The 19,850-nt window shown below is 36.9% G+C and overlaps 2 protein-coding genes across 4 annotated transcripts in view; one reads left to right on the forward strand and one right to left on the reverse strand.

The window, feature by feature from the left end:
• Positions 1 to 19,850, reverse strand: part of LOC132547691 (uncharacterized) — a 147,606-nt gene that overhangs the window by 23,159 nt on the left and 104,597 nt on the right. The window lies entirely within an intron of this gene.
• Positions 1 to 19,850, forward strand: part of LOC132547692 (uncharacterized) — a 31,707-nt gene that overhangs the window by 2,600 nt on the left and 9,257 nt on the right. For 2 of the 3 annotated variants that reach the window (XM_060211492.1, XM_060211491.1), the window contains exon 1: positions 18,245 to 18,347. The exons of the other annotated variant lie outside the window; for it this stretch is intronic. The gene's annotated coding sequence lies outside the window, so the exon portion shown is untranslated. Of the gene's footprint in view, positions 1 to 18,244; positions 18,348 to 19,850 lie in introns of those variants that run through there. 3 annotated transcript variants of the gene reach the window in all.

The raw sequence follows: 19,850 nt of genomic DNA on the forward strand, positions 1-19,850 counted from the left end.
GAATAACTATTTGTTTATAGTATGTCAGAACTGTTAATATTTAGATTATTTCAGAAAAAAAGATTGAACATGAATAAATGTAAATAAAATACCACCAACAGTAATAACTTTTACGGAGATTTGATTGACAGAAATCATTTTGTTGTAATTTTTCAATCAATGAATTTTGAAATTGTTTTTGCAACTCCAAAACTTGTTAGACATATGGTATTTGAAAAGTTGAAATCAATATCATATGAGAATTTTTATTTGTGTCATATTTTGTTCAATATCATATTTTTGTTTTTCCTTCCAATCCAAAAAATCAGTTTACCTAGTTAAAGACAAGATCTGCATGGCTTTGATATTTGTACATAAATCAAAACTGCCTCAGACATATGGTTGCGGATTTCCTTTTTACTATCTCATTATAAAATATCAATTTCCTGAGCTTACACTGGCTAATGCAAAGAACTATTTCTTTGAAAAAAAAGTAATTATTTTCTTCTTTGATGTCTAGAATTAAGATAACACCATGCAAGATAGAAAATTGAATACATCACAATGATCTTTTTTATATGGGGCAAATTCTGAAAAATGTAGTGATGGCATTTCAATAATTAAGAAGTTTCTATGATGGTCACTTTCATAACATCATACTACACTTCAAAAACAGAGTTATTTTTTTGCATGAGAACATTTGGCAATTTCCACAATAGATTAATCGCTTGACTTTATTACAAAAAGATGAAATGATCTTTTCTTGGTTAAAATAATGCTATGAGAGTATTATCACATCCTACAGTAACCCTATCCAATAATATTGTAATAGAATTAGAAAGTTGTCTCCCCTGCACAAAATGTTGCAATGAGAACATTATGACACTCTAGAGTAACCCTAATTTTAAAGTCTATTACAGAATGACTAAATTGTCTCCCTTGGTTGAAATGTTGGCATGGCAGTGATGAAACACCCTAGATTACCCCACACCCAAACCTACTCCCATAACACAGACACATGCCACAAAGCATTAGGACAATTACAGTAACAGTATTACACTAACAGTGTAATATGCACCACACTCACTGTAAAGTAGGTAGGGCTGATGGAGGATACAACCTGCATAATTGACCGCATACTTCACCCACCATGTATTACGTAAACCATGTCTTCAGTATATATGTAAAAAATAAATTGATACCTTTCTATTTTTCATTTAATCATTACAGACAAAAAAGTTGACTAAACATTTTATGAAAGTTGTATATAGAATGGCAACACCTTGTTGTAATGATATGGATTTGATATGAAACCTGTCCCTGGTATATTGGTAAACCAAGACTGTAACAAAGTTTTACTCACAAATATAGTACAAGGTTTTACTGTATACAACAGCGACAGAGAAGCTGAAGGTCTCCTATATGGGATATTCAGGTTGTATCAGATTGTAATATTAATAGTCAACATTACCTTTTCACTTGGCACACAGAACAAAGTGTATAAGACTTATATGTAGCATGTATCTCTATACAATTCTAAGTTGATGGAAATGGTGTGAACCAATAGTATTAAACCAAAGTCAGAGAAAAATGAAATATAGATCACTGTGGCCTACATTTAATGATTTACGTGTTAAAATACATGTAAACTACACATGACAATGTAACTGACTGTTGTGTAGGGCTGAGCATCATCAAGTCACTGAGATACCCAAGTATCTGTAATTCAGTCTTCAATTATAGCCCCTCCTGTATCCTCTTTATACTGACACAACACTATCAATTCAGTATCTCTTTTATTATTCATCAATAACTGCTACGTTTATTTCCAAATCAAAGTGAAGTTTTTAGGGGTTTCATTATAACGTTGCTACATGCAATAAACAAAGGTAACATGTGTCTCGACTAATTCTGTCTGTGACTAAAAATTATCAAGACTCGTGTGCGGGATGATTAAATAATTCGTTCTAACCATCATCAAGACATGAATTGTTGTTAGTTTGTCATGACTGCGCCTGTCAAAACACTACCTGTATTATGTTAAATGTCAAAGGTATATATATATTTTGTACAAACTTTCCCATGCAGTCTAGCAAAGCCAACATAACATTAAACTCCACCTCAAAGAAAGACAATCTCTTTACAACTGACAGATATGGTTATAATTAAACGCCAATTTATTTTCATAGTCCTGCGAGCTATGATTTCCCTTATGATGTCTGTAAAAGTCATGCTCATTTCTCCTTATCAGTGTCGCTATGCGTTCTGAGAATGCCATCTTTAAGATATGTATCTCAGTCGGAGACTGTGTCAATCTTTTTGTAGTGACCTTAAGTGACCTTGTATGACCTCTTGCCTAATTAATGTAAGTGTTGCCTAACTCTGGTCTGGAATCCCGATTTTCATGTAAACTCCACCCAGGACTGCAGAGAGTATCGCCCCTTGTGTCCATATGCTTTTAATTGCAATGGAAAAACTGATTTCACACTGCATTTTTCACATAGCTTGTTTGCTATCTCCAGATAGCATTACATAAACTAAAGCAAAAACAGTCGTGCAGGTCTGACTATACAACAAAACACAAAATCATCCAAACAGAATTTTTTTTTAAAAAACCAATATTAAACAACAACACCAACAAGGTCGATAGAACACCTGACAATCTGACTTCAGCGAAGAAATTCAGCATCACTTTCAATGCTAATCAGGACATTTTACTCCTGGAGGAACCTCTAGGATAAGAAAATGGATTTTATAAAGAAAACTTGAACAAGAGTCGGTCTATACAAATCATAATCAATATCAAATTTACTCCTCGGAGAAGTGTAAAGCCTATACAGGTCCATATCAAATTTACTCCTCGGAGAAGTGTAAAGCCTATACAGGTCCATATCAAATTTACTCCTCGGAGAAGTGTAAAGCCTATACAGGTCCATATCAAATTTACTCCTCGGAGAAGTGTAAAGCCTATACAGGTCCATATCAAATTTACTCCTCGGAGAAGTGTAAAGCCTATACAGAACCATATCAAATTTGTTTATTTACATTAAACTTGTGCCTTACAACAACTTTTCTCATTATTAAGACTTGACTCTATTGATTAGGAGCATGCCGTGTTATACAACAAATCACAATAAGCTTTTAAATGATCTAGAATAGTATTCATTAACTTCACACATCGACCACAATAGCAAAGCATTTTATTAAAAAATTGTATTTTTAATTATGTTCGTGACATGTGAATTAAACTTACGGTGAACAATATAATGTTCAGCAGGTCATAACTCCAGTTATCATCAAAACAAATGAATATGGAAATTCTAATTCATGCATAACGTGTTACCTCATACATACAGAATTTATGTTCTGAATTTAAAGTCTTTTTTATTCCTTTCAGGCTCAATAAAGAGATTATTTATAGTGTTTGAACAGCCCCATATAATTACAGAATTCAGCTTTAGCAATATAAACAAGATTTATTGTATAATTTTATTACACAAATTCTATAAAACCCTAAGGTTAAATAGGTAGAGAGTTGTAACACAGATAGTACCATGTATATCACTCACTTTAGTTCATTCAATGTTTTCCTATGATGGGTTTTAGAATCTGTATAATACATTCCCCAGTCAGACTTCCTCTGTATTTACACAATATATTAATGGATGAAAGCATGCAGACTTTGGAGAGAGGCAGATTACTGGAAAGGAATGGAGATGTAGGGCACATAAGGGTCTGGAGCCATCGAAACAGCTGGATATCGACCTACCTAAATTAAGTTATTATAACCGCCCTGCAAACAAAATTTGTTTTTGGTAGAAGAAATTCCATTGGCCATTTCCACATATGTTTGATTTTCTGAACTTAGGCAAACTGTTTAGCTTATGACTTATGGACTTCTGTGATAAAGTTTGGTGCCAGGCTTATGCTATTTAGTTAAAATCCTGATACCTTGAATACTTGTAGGTACTCTACCTCACAAAAAGAAAAGTCCTATGCAGATATTTCTCACAGAGGTGGCAAGAGTGCTTTGATGTGTGTTCAGAAGTATGGACAAAGTTTACCAACATTTCTGTAGGGAATGTCCAGAATGTTAGTGATTAGCTGGTATAATACTAATGTCTCTACTCCTCCTAGAGGGGATCCTGATCCAGGTTGTTTCAGCAAATTAGTGTGACCCTCAACAGATCATTATGGGTAACACTAATGTCCTGACTCCTGAACCTTGCCTTAATCATTATTGCTATATAGTAGTAATACTTATTACAGAAGTGATTCTAATGTGGTAAGAAAATTTGATTCCAACACCTCATAAATTACCCGGAATGTCAGCCTCGGATGATTAACTCATAAACTTCTTGTATTATGTAGGACATAGCCAGGAAGAAGGTTTAGTGACTATCTATAGTAGGAAAAACAATCAATTTCTTGAGCCCTTCCCCTACAGATTCCTTGATATAGGATAGTCATAGACCAACTCAAGTATCCAACTACATGATCTAAAGAGGTGAATAATATTAGACTGTCTGTAAGGTTGAACATTTTATCTTCGATAACCATTTCTGATGTAATATCTCCACTGTAATACTAGGGGCCACAGTATATGAACTATTGTCTCTACCTCCTCTATCCTGTAAACTTTGCTCGAGACTCCCTGGAACCTCAACCTCTTGTCACAAGTTTCCCCTACCATTTCCCAATTATGACACTTCAGTGAAACAAGTCCGCACAAAATAAGTGGGCACCATTATAACAAGACCATGAGAAAAGTAAAACATTAATAAGCAGGACTTTTTGTGTCTTTTCTTGAAACATTAACACTTACTGTTTTCAGGTTCATTTTGAGGCTAATAAATATATCTGTTCCAAGGTCACTTCTTGTTTCACATGTGATGAATTATGTGAAGTTTATAACAGGACAATTACAACTCTACAACAACTAAGGACAAAAATCCATACATTTTACATAAATACAACTGTTGATTACATTGGTTTTCCTTAACTCAAGTGACAAAGAGAAAAATATTAGTCTTGAAAAGAATATGGCTACACACTTTCATAATCTAAAATGTAAAAAAACTACTTGTAATCTCTGTTGCTATTCTCATTGGAAAAAAGTGAGTTACTTGGACAGATTTAGACAAAAAATTGGTGGCCAACGAAACACTATTTATTGATTTTATTTACAAATGACGTACACAGATTTTTTTTGACACAATGACGAAGGTCAACATTTCAACAAGAGGCCAAACGGACGGTCACTTGAGATATTGAATATAAAAGGATCAGTAGCTTTAAAGTGTCATGAAAACAGAAATTGTAACATAGATGATAGTAAGCCAGTGTCAATACATGATGATAGTAAGCCAGTGTCAATACATGATGATAGTAAGCCAGTGTCAATACATGATGATAGTAAGCCAGTGTCAATACATGATGATAGTAAGCCAGTGTCAATACATGACGATAGTAAGCCAGTGTCAATACATGATGATAGTAAGCCAGTGTCAATACATGATGATAGTAAGCCAGTGTCAATACATGATGATAGTAAGCCAGTGTCAATACATGTATACCATCAAAACAGTCATCCTTTACTTATAATTCATACAAAGTTATTTCCAGTGGGAAGTAAACATTTGTTCAAAAATGCAATTTTTCTAAGAAAATTACAATAAAGTTAACACCCTCCCCAGGAAGAAATGTGAGACTCATTCTGGTAATTAAATCACCTTAAGATACTTCCATCCATACAGAGCATTTGATTCGACCATATCTGTGTGTTGAGAAGAACATTGTTTAAATCCAAGTCAATTTGACCCTTTCTGGACCTGCCCCTCAGGTCCCTATGGGATGGGGACTGTATAATAACAATTTTGATTCATCTTATGCTAGAGAAGGTTTCTGTAAAACTTCATTGAAATTTGTTCAGAGGTTTTTGAGAAGCTGAAAAAGTTAAATTGTTTACGGAAGCATGACACCGGACAAAGGTGAACACAATAGGTCACCAAGAGATTTTGTCTCAGGTTACCTTAAAATATATCGAAGAAAAAAATGAAGGGTGTGTTGAAAATGTTCCAACACAGTGAAACCTCAGAGCTTCAAAGTCTGAATCAAGTCAACTACATATAGCAATACCAGTGATTTCTTTTTCTCTTTAAATACTCCTGCATTAATTGGGTTTCCACAATTTGCTTAGGAAAAAGCTCAGTAGTCGTTCTGTGTGTTTCTTACATATGCATCTATATAACACTAAAACCACAATTACTATTACTTCTAAAAACATCCACATGATTTGAAATCAACAATTCTGTCACTGATTGTAAATCCTTACTTTTGTTTTATTGTGGCTTGTCCAAATACACGCAGTTTCTCTCAGCCTCCTTCCCTCCACACCAGTGATATCTCTCTCCCATGTGTAGGTATTACAGCTGCTTCTGAATGTTATAACTTTTTGGCTGTCACAGTGATCGACTAACATTGGCACCCAACTCTAATTACATGCCATTTCCTTATCTTAGAAACGGTGGCCGTGGTTCCATCAAGTAACACTGTAAACAGGTTCCCTATCTTAATGATATGTTGATACAATGGCACAACAGGACATAAGATATTTATTATTACAAATTGTTGAAAAATAAACTGCCACATCCTGGGGGTCAAAATGATTATCATCCAACGAAAGCATGACACTACATATATCATAGTCAATACTTTCAGAAAAACAAAAGAAAAAAAGATAATGTCTGTCCCCACTCATATGCAGACTATAATGAGATCTGGTGTAGAATTTGATTTTATGATACTATGGGGTAAATATGAACCAAATCTGTTGAGAGGTTCTCAAGAAATGACACTTATTGGAGGTGATGGAAAGGATGGAAAGCTATACCTGAATCCTCTCCCCTCCCTTCCCAAACCCTATCCCCTAAATAAAACAGTATGTCAATATCAACTAACATCAATCTAATTTTGATATCTCGCGTAAGCTAAAGGACCTTCATAGAGAAATCGTTCCTAGAATATAAATATATGTTAGTTACTTGGTCTTAAGACAAGAATCTGTGCTTCTATACCAAGAGAAAGGGTGTTTTTCATTCACAAGATACCTACTGCCATCACCCATCAGCTGAGAGGTCTGACAGCTCCGTTTGTTATGTAATTTATTGGACACACCATGTAGAATATCCCACCAAACAATGTTTATTTAGATCGGTATCTAAACCTGTTTTATTTATAAATATATACCTAACACATTTAGGCACCAGCTCACTGACTACTGGCATCACTGCTTACAAAACATCTCATCCAGTAGGTCACCTAATCACCATCCTTTAAAGATGGAGAGGGTAGCAATAGAGACAGAAAGCAGCAGCAATTGAGGCACATGTTATAAAGATGGCATCATATCAAAGAATTAATGGATTATCTCCCTTTTTATAACTCATGGTCTACAGCAAAGATCAAAACTAACAGATGTCTTCTTTTTATTTACTGGTACTTTTTTATTTTTCATGTCTTTTTTCAGCAATAACATTTTAACTAATTTACAAAATTAACTGATAATATGAACGAAAATAAAACAGATTGGTGATTATTTATCAAAAATTTCTGAATTCATAGTACCAGATTATCCAGATAATCAATGATGGCGGCCTCACAGAATCTGATTTTTCCATTAAAAAAAACATGAAAATCCTATAGCTAAGTAATGTGCACAACCCCCACTCTGGACATTTATTTTCTCAAAAAGAAATTGTGCACATTACGTTGGTTTTTACGGTAATGAACAAACTTATTTTGATTTGCTGATGTAAGACTACCAAACACATGCCTATAATATTTTTTTTAAAAAGATTGAATATTCATTTTCTAATTAATGCATTTTTTGCAAATCATTGAAAGATGTTGATTAATTACATGTCCTACATTCCAGCCGTTCAGTAAACCTTGTATACTGTTTGTATACTTCTATGTGTATACAAGTACCACTGGTTGTGTTTTGTCCCATATGTAATCATCCTCATGTAAAACACCAGATAATGTTGTTTGGTATAGTATACCAGGGGTAGAACAAGTGTTAACATGGTATAGATTTACATTAACAATACCAAGTGAGCCAGTCTGGAGCCAACCTGTGGACAATTTTTTTTAACAGCTATGATATCCTTACGTAATGTCTATTGGCTATATAGATATATAGGTATAAACTTAAAGAATGTTATCAGATATTGGGGTACAGATACTAGTTACAAGTGTAACTGGTGCGACAGATGGGGTGGGGTTTGTTTACCAAGTCTCACAGGGCCAGCCGACAGATAGATGTACACAATTATACTCTGTGTACAACTGTCTACTTGACTTCCACTAATTCCGGCCCCAACAAGCAGATTAGCTGACTGGACTGACACAATCTACCAGTCCTAGGCAGAACTGTGACTCCGGACCAAAGAGATAGCAAAGATATGACTATAAATTCATAAACACTACAGACGCCTGGTCACAGATAGCATAAATCCTTGATAAAGACAAGCTTCTTCCTGAAATGGTATCACTACAGATTGCAGATATCTAAAGAAAGATAAAGAAATAAATATGTTCAGAAACTAAAACTTCTATAGATATTGAAAACATTCATTTTCCTGTGGTTGAAATTTTTTAATTAAAGCAAAAAAAAAAAAAAAAAAAAAATTCATTTAAGTCATGAAACAAACTGATTTTTTCACAGTTAATTTTATGATATATTTATTTTTTACAAATTCATTCTATTCTCAAAATGAGCAATAAATGGAATTCCTTGAATTACTATAACAAGTTATAATTGTTATTTTCACAGATGCTGGAAAGTTCCTGTAGGATATCTGTATCTTCTAGAAAGATGTAAGATTCCAGATATCAATAGTCATTATATATTCATAGCCTGTATTTAGGTTCCAGGAATGGCAGCTCTAACAACAATGATTTGAGCTATCCCCAACATTCTCTTTCTAAATCTAGGAATCTAAATAGAAGGCCATAAGTATACAATGATTACAAGGCTCTATATTCATAGACTTGAATTTTCCTTGATCCCACTTCACATTGATAAGTCAAATTTTGTATCTGAACCAAAAGATTCCATTAAAGTCAGAGTACTTGGTAAAATGATCAAAGATACTAACTAGACCACTAAAATCTACCTACGTAGCCACTTACTGAAAACATCCTTAGATCTCAGTTCTGTTGACAAATTTTAATGTTTGGCTCCAGAATCAGCCAAAGGCCATACATTTGCCTACCCATCCATAAAGATAATACCTAGTATCTGTTTCGGGCAGCGTTTAGTGAGTAATTGAGGGAAATCGGTATGATTAATTCAATCTGGACTCCAGTATATACAACACTTTTAAATCAGAGCTATCAGCAGAATGGATGATTTATATGTCACCCTCGGCTTGGAAGACCTGGACCTTGTGTAAACAATTCACATCTCATTACATTAATACGGTTAAAAAAATATATTTTGTATAAAAGTTCATGATTTATCTATGTGCAATTTTTGAAAATGACTTAATAGGAACATAACTTAATCTTTTAAAAACAAATTTGCAATTGGCATCTCATGGAGAGAATGTAAATTTGCACAAAAGGGCATGATTTTGTTTATTTATGTAAAGTTTTCGAAAATTATTAAATGCATCTGTAATTTAATGTTTTTGGGACACGAGAAAATTACAAGGTTGTGTCATACGGGCTTATCTGTGATGGGTATGACACATCTGAAAAGGCATTCTGCGAGAGAACAGAAGGCGAACTCTACCGAGAGTACATATCATTTCTTTGTCGCTTTCTGCGTAATCTGCCTTCAAAATACGTCAGAAATCATCATGTGCAAGGATCAACTTCCAGTCATTTTCTTGGCATAGCTCGAAAATCAAGAGTAGAGGAGAGATTTTTTTTAAACACATGTAAGATCAAATTGTGAGGGAATCTTAAGACAGAAAATCACTTTTACAGTTGAAAAATTTCCCCTCTTTCGAGGATATAAACAATCTTAAAACTGTTATTTCAACATAAACTGGTTCTTTTTAAAGAAAATCTTCACAAATTGAAGTATTCTTCCTTTCTATGGTTCTACAGAAAATTCCATGCCCTCTGATAACTATGATTAACTACTTACACAACTAGCTGGATAGCATTTGGTGTGTAGTAGAAACTTGTCAGATGACACCTTGTGCTGTTATCATTGTTGTGTAACAGTGACATAGAGATACAATATTACCCAACATTTAAGATTGAAATCTATTTATAAGTCGGAGACAATGTGACATGACCATCAGGTGGCAGATCTAGACCCTATTATTAGTGTAGTACTGCGACAAGGCTCACTGTCCCCTGGGGGACTGTTATCATTATATGAGACAGTGAAAAGGACCACTCTGTGTGTTACATGTCTATTAATCTACCATCTGGGTGGGACTGGACATCACAGCAATCAGGGTGGATCTACCCCACTCCTATTCTGTTCAGTCCAAATAATTAACCCCTATGTGCGTCTACCTATTTCTTGCCATTAAATTTGGCCTGTTCCTCCCTCTACTGCTAGTGTAGGTCTCCATGAGCACTGCTAGTGTAGGTCTCCCTCACTAATGCTAGTGTAGGTCTCCCTCACCACTGCTAGTGTAGGTCTCCTTCACCCACTGCTAGTGTAGGTCTCCCTCACCACTGCTAGTGTAGGTCTCCCTCACCACTGCTAGTGTAGGTCTCCCTCACTACTGCTAGTGTAGGTCTCCCTCACTAATGCTAGTGTAGGTCTCCCTCACCACTGCTAGTGTAGGTCTCCTTCACCCACTGCTAGTGTAGGTCTCCCTCACCACTGCTAGTGTAGGTCTCCCTCACCACTGCTAGTGTAGGTCTCCCTCACTAATGCTAGTGTAGGTCTCCATCAGCACTGCTAGTGTAGGTCTCCCTCACCACTGCTAGTGTAGGTCTCCCTCACCACTGCTAGTGTAGGTTTCACTCACTACTGCTAGTGTAGGTCTCCATCAGCACTGCTAGTGTAGGTCTCCCTCACTACTGCTAGTGTGGGTCTCCCTCACTACTGCTAGTGTAGGTCTCCCTCACCACTGCTAGTGTGGGTCTCCCTCACTAATGCTAGTGTGGGTCTCCCTCACTAATGCTAGTGTAGGTCTCCCTCACCACTGCTAGTGTAGGTCTCCCTCACCACTGCTAGTATGGGTCTCCCTCACCACTGCTAGTGTAGGTCACCCTCACTACTGCTCATGTAGGTCTCCCTCACTACTGCTAGTGTAAGTCTCCCTCACCACTGCTAGTGTGGGTCTCCCTCACCACTGCTAGTGTAGGTCTCCCTCACCACTGCTAGTGTGGGTCTCCCTCACCACTGCTAGTGTAGGTCTCCCTCACCCACTGCTAGTGTAGGTCTCTCTCACTACTGCTAGTGTGGGTCTCCCTCACCACTGCTAGTGTAAGTCTCTCTCACCACTGCTAGTGTGGGTCTCCCTCACCACTGCTAGTGTAAGTCTCCCTCACCCACTGCTAGTGTAGGTCTCTCTCACTACTGCTAGTGTAGGTCTCCCTCACTACTGCTAGTGTAGGTCTCCCTCACTACTGCTAGTGTAGGTCTCCTTCACCCACTGCTAGTGTAGGTCTCTCTCACTACTGCTCATGTAGGTCTCCCTCACTACTGCTAGTGTAAGTCTCCCTCACCACTGCTAGTGTGGGTCTCCCTCACCACTGCTAGTGTAGGTCTCCCTCACCCACTGCTAGTGTAGGTCTCTCTCACTACTGCTAGTGTGGGTCTCCCTCACCACTGCTAGTGTAAGTCTCTCTCACCACTGCTAGTGTGGGTCTCCCTCACCACTGCTAGTGTAAGTCTCCCTCACCCACTGCCAGTGTAGGTCTCTCTCACTACTGCCAGTGTAGGTCTCCCTCACTACTGCTAGTGTAGGTCTCCCTCACCCACTGCTAGTGTAGGTCTCCCTCACTACTGCTAGTGTAGGTCTCCCTCACCACTGCTAATGTAGGTCTCCCTCACTACTGCTAGTATGGGTCTCCCTCACCACTGCTAGTGTAGGTCACCCTCACTACTGCTCATGTAGGTCTCCCTCACTACTGCTAGTATGGGTCTCCCTCACCACTGCTAGTGTAGGTCTCCCTCACCACTGCTAATGTAGGTCTCCCTCACTACTGCTAGTATGGGTCTCCCTCACCACTGCTAGTGTAGGTCACCCTCACTACTGCTCATGTAGGTCTCCCTCACCACTGCTAATGTAGGTCTCCCTCACTACTGCTAGTATGGGTCTCCCTCACCACTGCTAGTGTAGGTCTCCCTCACCACTGCTAATGTAGGTCTCCCTCACTACTGCTAGTATGGGTTTCCCTCACTACTGCTAGTGTGGGTCTCCCTCACCACTGCTAGTGTAGGTCTCCCTCACCACTGCTAATGTAGGTCTCCCTCACTACTGCTAGTATGGGTCTCCCTCACCACTGCTAGTGTAGGTCACCCTCACTACTGCTAGTGTAGGTCTCCCTCACTACTGCTAGTGTAGGTCTCCCTCACTACTGCTAGTGTAGGTCTCCTTCACCCACTGCTAGTGTAGGTCTCCCTCACTACTGCTAGTGTAGGTCTCCCTCACCACTGCTAATGTAGGTCTCCCTCACTACTGCTAGTATGGGTCTCCCTCACCACTGCTAGTGTAGGTCACCCTCACTACTGCTCATGTAGGTCTCCCTCACTACTGCTAGTATGGGTCTCCCTCACCACTGCTAGTGTAGGTCTCCCTCACCACTGCTAATGTAGGTCTCCCTCACTACTGCTAGTATGGGTCTCCCTCACCACTGCTAGTGTAGGTCACCCTCACTACTGCTCATGTAGGTCTCCCTCACCACTGCTAATGTAGGTCTCCCTCACTACTGCTAGTGTAGGTCTCCTTCACCCACTGCTAATGTAGGTCTCCCTCACTACTGCTAATGTAGGTCTCCCTCACTACTGCTAGTGTGGGTCTCCCTCACCACTGCTAGTGAAGGTCTCCCTCACTCACTGCTAGTGTAGGTCTCCCTCACTACTGCTAGTGTAGGTCTCCCCAGTTCGGTCATCAGGATTTTTAAAACAAGAACATCCAAATGATTTCCCTTCCTAATATAAGAAAATGTCTACCTTTCTACAATTCCTATGAAAAAGCATGAGTGTACTACCAATATCCATCTACAGTTTGCCATCAGATAGCTATGGCCTTTGGCCCTACCTCTACAATGGGTTTGAGAATGAAACATTCCACTCCTGTTGTAAAGTGTATTCCCTGTCCCTCCCACACATCTAGGTTTATACGAACTAGAACGAAGAAATTCAGTCAAATTGAAGATAATATTATATCCATCTAGCATTCTTTCATACATTAAGAAACATCATATAATGACAGAGCGGAACGCTAACTAAAGTAACACTGAATTCAGACACTTCAGTTTCACAGCAGTGTCAATCACGAGATCTAACAATAAGGACTGGCCGTTGACCTCCTAGGTGGTACTTGTTTATGGAGGGTGAGAGGAGGGGGCAGATGAGAAGTCAGACATGATGGAGGATAGTGATCAAGTGTTAATTATGCTGCCAATCACAGTAGATCTGTAGAGCTCAAATTTTAGCTAGTTAATGAGCAGGAAAAAAGCCTCAGTAATCTTATTTACATGTCATGTAGGGGAGGAACTGTAGGCCTGGAAAGGTTGGTTGGGGTTGGGAGAAGACATTTGAATCAAGTGTACATAACTATGAGGTGAGGAGAGTTCTATCATTAGGATGGGTCTAATTTCATTATGATTAAGATAAGTGTGGTGTAATCGGGTCACCTTTCTCAATCTCTACATAATTGATGGTGATATAAATGAGTTAATCTATGAATTAGGGAGGGTCTAGTGATGGAAAGTGATGTTGAGTCAGAGGGAGATGTATCTATAAGGGATGAGGTAGGTGTCTTTAATCTGACAGTAGGGTGGGTCTACAATCTCCTAGGGTTGGAGAGCCTCCCATACAGTTCTTATACATTAAATTACCTACAGGAAATGCCCCGGAGTATTCTCTGCTGATGAAGGTAAAGAAAGGTGCATCAGCGCTGGGGTTACCTTAACTAATTACTAACTAAATGTCCTTGTAATCACTATGTATCTGGGGGGCATTAATCATGATTTCTATCACTGTGTGAAAATCGACAGCCACCCTCACTCCCCAATGAGGAGGAAGTCATCTTCCCCCCTCAGTATAGTGCAGGGATTACAAAAATCATGCTCCATTAATGCCATGTGAGATATCTTGATATGAGGTAATGAAATTTCCCCGAATGTACTGGGGTAAAAAAAATATCTGAATATTTTGCGAGTCATACTGACAATAGTACATACGGATGTATTCACTTGATCACCATGGCTAGATTTCAAAAGAAATTCTACTGGATATACTTTTTGCCAGTGAAATATAGGAATTTATCAATTATGCTGTGATGATATCAGAAACCTTCCACCTAATTTTTCCAGTTATAATACTGCCCTAATACTGATAATGTAACTTTTGTAATTTTGACCGAAGAGACCAGGGCTGCATGGCTGCTGATTTTCCAATAGGGACACAAAGTATTCTATGAAATCTGTGTGGTGTATATTTTGGGTTTTCTCTAATATGGTACATAAGACAGTTTTGTAATTGATTCTGACTGAATAACAGTAAAAATATGGTAGATTACTATATAATTACTATGTAATTGTCAAAGTATCTGATATCATCATTTTACAGGAAATACTGTATTTTTCAACAGTGTCATACTCATGAAATGTTTGCAATATTAGATATGAAACCTCTATTGATTGCCTTTAACACCAGCTAGTTGTAAATATGACAAGCATGGGGTAACTATGAACTTGACAATGGTGGACACATTTAGTTTTAGATATTTATATATATTTACGCTTCAGGAAATTTTGGTTCTTCTTGCTCTACTTAACCAGACCTCTTAGTATTAATTCATACACTAGTTGGTAAAACATGCATCATATGACATTTTAAAGGTGTTGTTTTCTAATTTAAAAATTACTTTTAATTTTAGAAATTTACCAATACTTGTTTTTGATTCTCACAAACAAACAGAATCTTCTTGATGAACAAAAGGAATGAGAATTGACTGACTTACAGGCAATTCTTTGCTGAGTTGGCCAAGTCTGAGATGAGAAAGTGATGACTATCTCTTAGTATGATTGGTGGTCTCCCTGCCACGAAGGTTGTACCAGTATTTGTGTAGGAGGAGGAGAACACCGTGTTTAGCCACCTAACAGTACATTGAATCAGATGAAAGAGTTTTTCTCTTGTTTTCTCCTTACTCTTAGTGTTAGGTCCTGTTTTGATTAAAGCCCTTCACAAACTTTGTGAAATACCAAACTTTTTTTTTTACATTAAAAAAACACTAACACATTTGCAGTGAAACCAGATGGTTTTCCTTCCAGAGTTGGCACTCAAATTAAAGTCTATCAGAGGAATCTAGGGGTCTATTCCACTAACCAACATGCATTTTGGATATCGAAAAAAACTGATTTAATAAAAAAGAATCTTAAAAAAGAATTATGAAATATGGTGACCTTGACATTGCTATGATCTTGAATTCTGTCCAAGTGAGAGAAATGTATTTTAAGTAACAGTGGGTAGTACCTCCTGCCATTCCTGTGGTCATATAAGAACTTGTGGAAATATATTTATAGATTTTTTAACCATTAAATTTTGATGAAATTTTTTACTTAAACTCCATAGTATAACTGTGATATAATGCCTATCATTTTAAAATGGTTACCTTGATATAGTGATACCTCATTATAATGCCATTTCTCAGTAAAACCTTGATATAATGCCTATCATTTTAAATAGTTACCTTGATATAGTGCTACCTCATTATAATGCCATTTCTCAGTAAAACCTTGATATTATGCCTATCATTTTAAAATGGTTACCTTGATATAATGCTACCTCATTATAATGCCATTTCTCAGTAAAACCTTGATATAATGCCTATCATTTTAAAATGGTTACCTTGATATAGTGCTACCTCTTTACAATGCCATTTCTACACACAACTGGTTGAAGGTAATAAAATTTCAATTCAATGACCAATAGAAAAAAATCATATTTAAGACACATGTTTTATTGGAGGATGAAAGTATGGAGTAGCTTATCAGAGCAGATGCTCCAAGGTTGGTAAAACGGTATCCAGCATCTCTCCAACAGAGGTTTGTTGGTAGATAGGGAACTTAATGTCCCAGAGCTTTGCTTTAACAACCTTGCAGCAGCATAGGTTATAAAGATAGGAATAAACAAATCTGTGAACAGAGCTATCAGAGAAAGCATGCCACACAGCCCACTGTACACACAACCTCTCAGCAAGCAAGTTCTAGCAGATGCAACTCTCTCACCAGTGTACAGCCTTAGCACTAAGTTACAAGGTAAATATATGGTTGATAAGGAAATTGTGATTAGAGTCTATATATGTAGGCAGGAAATTGATGTTGCACAATATGGATTAGTGGTGCCGAATCACCTGGTACATGTGATTAGAATCAGCACTGATCACTAGCCCATTTCCCCCAATGCACCGTCGCCAGAATGGTGTTACTTATTAACTCAATCAACTAATCATTGCCAGTTCTGTCAAGAATGTCCAGGAAAATGGACTGCTGACGGAGTCTATTTTACATGGGCAATATGGCTGACATTCTTCCTCAACAAGCTACACACATAATTACCAGGTCATTATCAATTATACACTGAAGATTAAATAACATGACAAGGAATGTTGATAGTTTTCAATGTAGTAATTTATTTTAAAAATCACATTATTGTCACAATTTCATTAAAAATATGTTCATCAATATTTTAAGTATACACATCACTTAGATAAAAACTGAATTTATACTAGATGTTTATATAAAAGCTGTATTATCTTACAGACTAGAGTATATATATTCTGTGTTCAGAGATTTTTCATAAGAATGAGGTGAAGCACCAGAACACCTTGTTTACCCAGTATTTAGTCCCTGGTAACCTTTTACACTTTCAAACCAGATGTAGGGCAACTATTTCACTTCTACTTCAATAGTCTTCCCCTACATGCTGAAATCTGAATTAGGCAATGTATACATATATGAAACAGGACGTGAGTTAGGTTGTTATTGTCTAACATATATCTTGTACAGTCATGGTAGGTTCTAAAATACAGCAGACACAAAGAAAAAGAAAGAAACCATAATAAAAAATAATATTAATTTAAATCTCATAGTTCTTCAAATACCACTCCCAAAATATCCTTTATCTTGCAACTCACAACTTTTCATCCAACAAATTATAAAGACAGTTATTATCCCTGGATTTTTCAATGAAGTTTACTTTTTTTATCTATAAAATCAATTTCTGAAAAAAGTCATCATTGCTTTGGTATATATCTATTTCCATAAGTAATGAAATCAAGGTGTTAATCAATATAGCTATATGATATGCCTGTGATACATATCCAGCAGATGTGTAATGCTATCTCGTTTTAACTTTTGCAACTCTATTACTTGTTTGAATTATGGCAGCTATTGAAAACCAAGCAGAAAAGTGGTAATTTATCATACTTCAAAGACAACATGGCTCCCACTGGGGAAGAAGACAAATTATATTTTAAAAAAAAATATTTCTTATGATTTTTTTCTCACTTAAGCAGGTGACTTTCTTTTGAGTAGTCATATATAAATTTTCCCAGAGAACTGACAGCACCAATAAGCACAAGTGAGTGCCATTTAATTCCTATATGAACGATCATATTTCTTTTTCACTGCGAGTTCTCCGGACGGTTATTAGCCCTTCCTCTGGTTGGAAGTAAATTGCCTTTGACAATGTTTAAGTCGTTGGCACTTTTTTGAGAAGGCTATGTTATTTCTTATTGAGCACTTTTGTATATGTTTCCGCGACATTTTGTTCTTGTGCATTGTGCGTATATAATACGTGATTTGTGGATAACTGATAATTTGAATGAACTGTTTCCTGTCGTCCAGTACAATACTCTGTAATGACCTCAATGGCCCAAGCTTTTTTGCCCAGGAGCCGAAAGTTGGAGACACAAGTCTGGCGATATGGATGAGCGCCTCTTTCTACAACAACATACACTTGCCCAATCAGAGTGCACTGTAGGACGAGGCCAATCTTTACCAGCACACACACACACACTCCAGCTCACATGTGATCCGACCAGCAGTCGATTGGCGTCACAGTGTTAGCCATTCAATCACTGGAGTTTATACCATACAAAGGATAGGTGTTTGTACCTTTCAGTTTAAGTTTAGTGGAAACATATAGCTACCAGGTTAGTATATGTATTTACTGTAAAGAGAAAATTCTCCTTTTCTCCTTGTGTGTAATCTTTACATATGACACTCTGCTATCATACTGTTCATTTCCGTCCATCATAAAGATCTCTCAGGTAAGCACCTAGATCGGCTTTGATCTTTCAAATCTTAGGCTCAACTGGTATTGACATAATGTAGGATAATTGTCACAACAGCAGAACTTTGTCTGCCTTACAACATCAGAAAAAACCTACTAATTCTGTGATGTAAACATAGCACACTAAGTTATAGGAGGTTTTTAACCTGTCTATACAATGTTTTTGTCTTTTTTAATTAGTCTGTTGAAGTAGGTACACTACAGGTATGATTCATAGACCAAAAATTCTCTATATTACCTACTATCAGATTTATGTCGTTACGATCTCCCCTATTATAACATGTACACGTAATTGGTTTGTATTTCCTGTGACAGAAAAATTACGCTTGTACCTAATGGCCGATATATAAATTATTCTTCAAGAGGCCAACGCAGGTGGTAACCAAAATGCACAGCAGAAGAAAATTGTGGATAATTTTTACCTGTCTCACTTAAATTGAGGATGACAGCCAAAGTGAAATAGCCGTAATCACATGATGGATGTACAATGTATTTAGGCATTAGCCAAAGTGTATGGACATTTGTTTCTGGGCTAGGGTCGTGTAGGTGTGTTGATATAGTTAGGAAAGTAGAAGTACTCTCAACATTTTAGACGAAATGATAACAGTCGCTCCTCCTAAAGGATCAGGAATATCCTGGGACTTATTGTCAGTGTTTATACAGGATTCACTAGAACAAACTAAGGTAAGGTCGTCACTCTAACAACAGTTGTATGATGGGCTCCTACACTGTTTACCAGCTTGGAACGATTCCTTGGTTTTCAACATTTTGACAACAAATTCACATTTACAAAGCTCAAAATGATAGTGAATTGTAGATTAATTACCTTAAAATCATTCAAATAAAATATCTTATATGTCAATCAAGTTTTCATTTAGGAAAGAAAAAGAAAAAAAAAATTATCCAAAACATACCCCTGTGTACTTGTGGTAAATAATTACACCACAGGCCTAATATATCATTTTTGCTCTAAATATTCTGCTTTGTTTTAAAAACTAGAATATGATGATAGATGAAGACAATAGGGTACAAAAAACAAACAAAATATGACTTTTCTTAAACTCCTGGCTGAGAGAAAGGCAATTAATCTGTAAGAGAACCATTCAAACTGACAATTTCAACAGTGCATCTTAAAATTCAGCAAAGTCGCATTGTTTTTCTATGAATAAAAGAATCGTAACACAAAGGGATGTAAACACATCTGATTCTAATTAAATGGGGAAAAAATGACATTAAGAACCAAATTAAATTTAACATCACAAAGAAACTTTTGTTACTGATCCTTAGATAATTTTATTGATAACACTGTCTAGGGATAAGATGGATAGTTTAATGTCAGTAGTAATTCAGTTTCTCCTTTGAA

The sequence above is a fragment of the Ylistrum balloti genome, unplaced genomic scaffold (genome assembly GCF_031769215.1).
Source record: "Ylistrum balloti isolate Yb309-2 unplaced genomic scaffold, AGI_CSIRO_Ybal_v1 Utg369972, whole genome shotgun sequence".
NCBI lineage: Eukaryota > Metazoa > Mollusca > Bivalvia > Pectinida > Pectinidae > Ylistrum > Ylistrum balloti.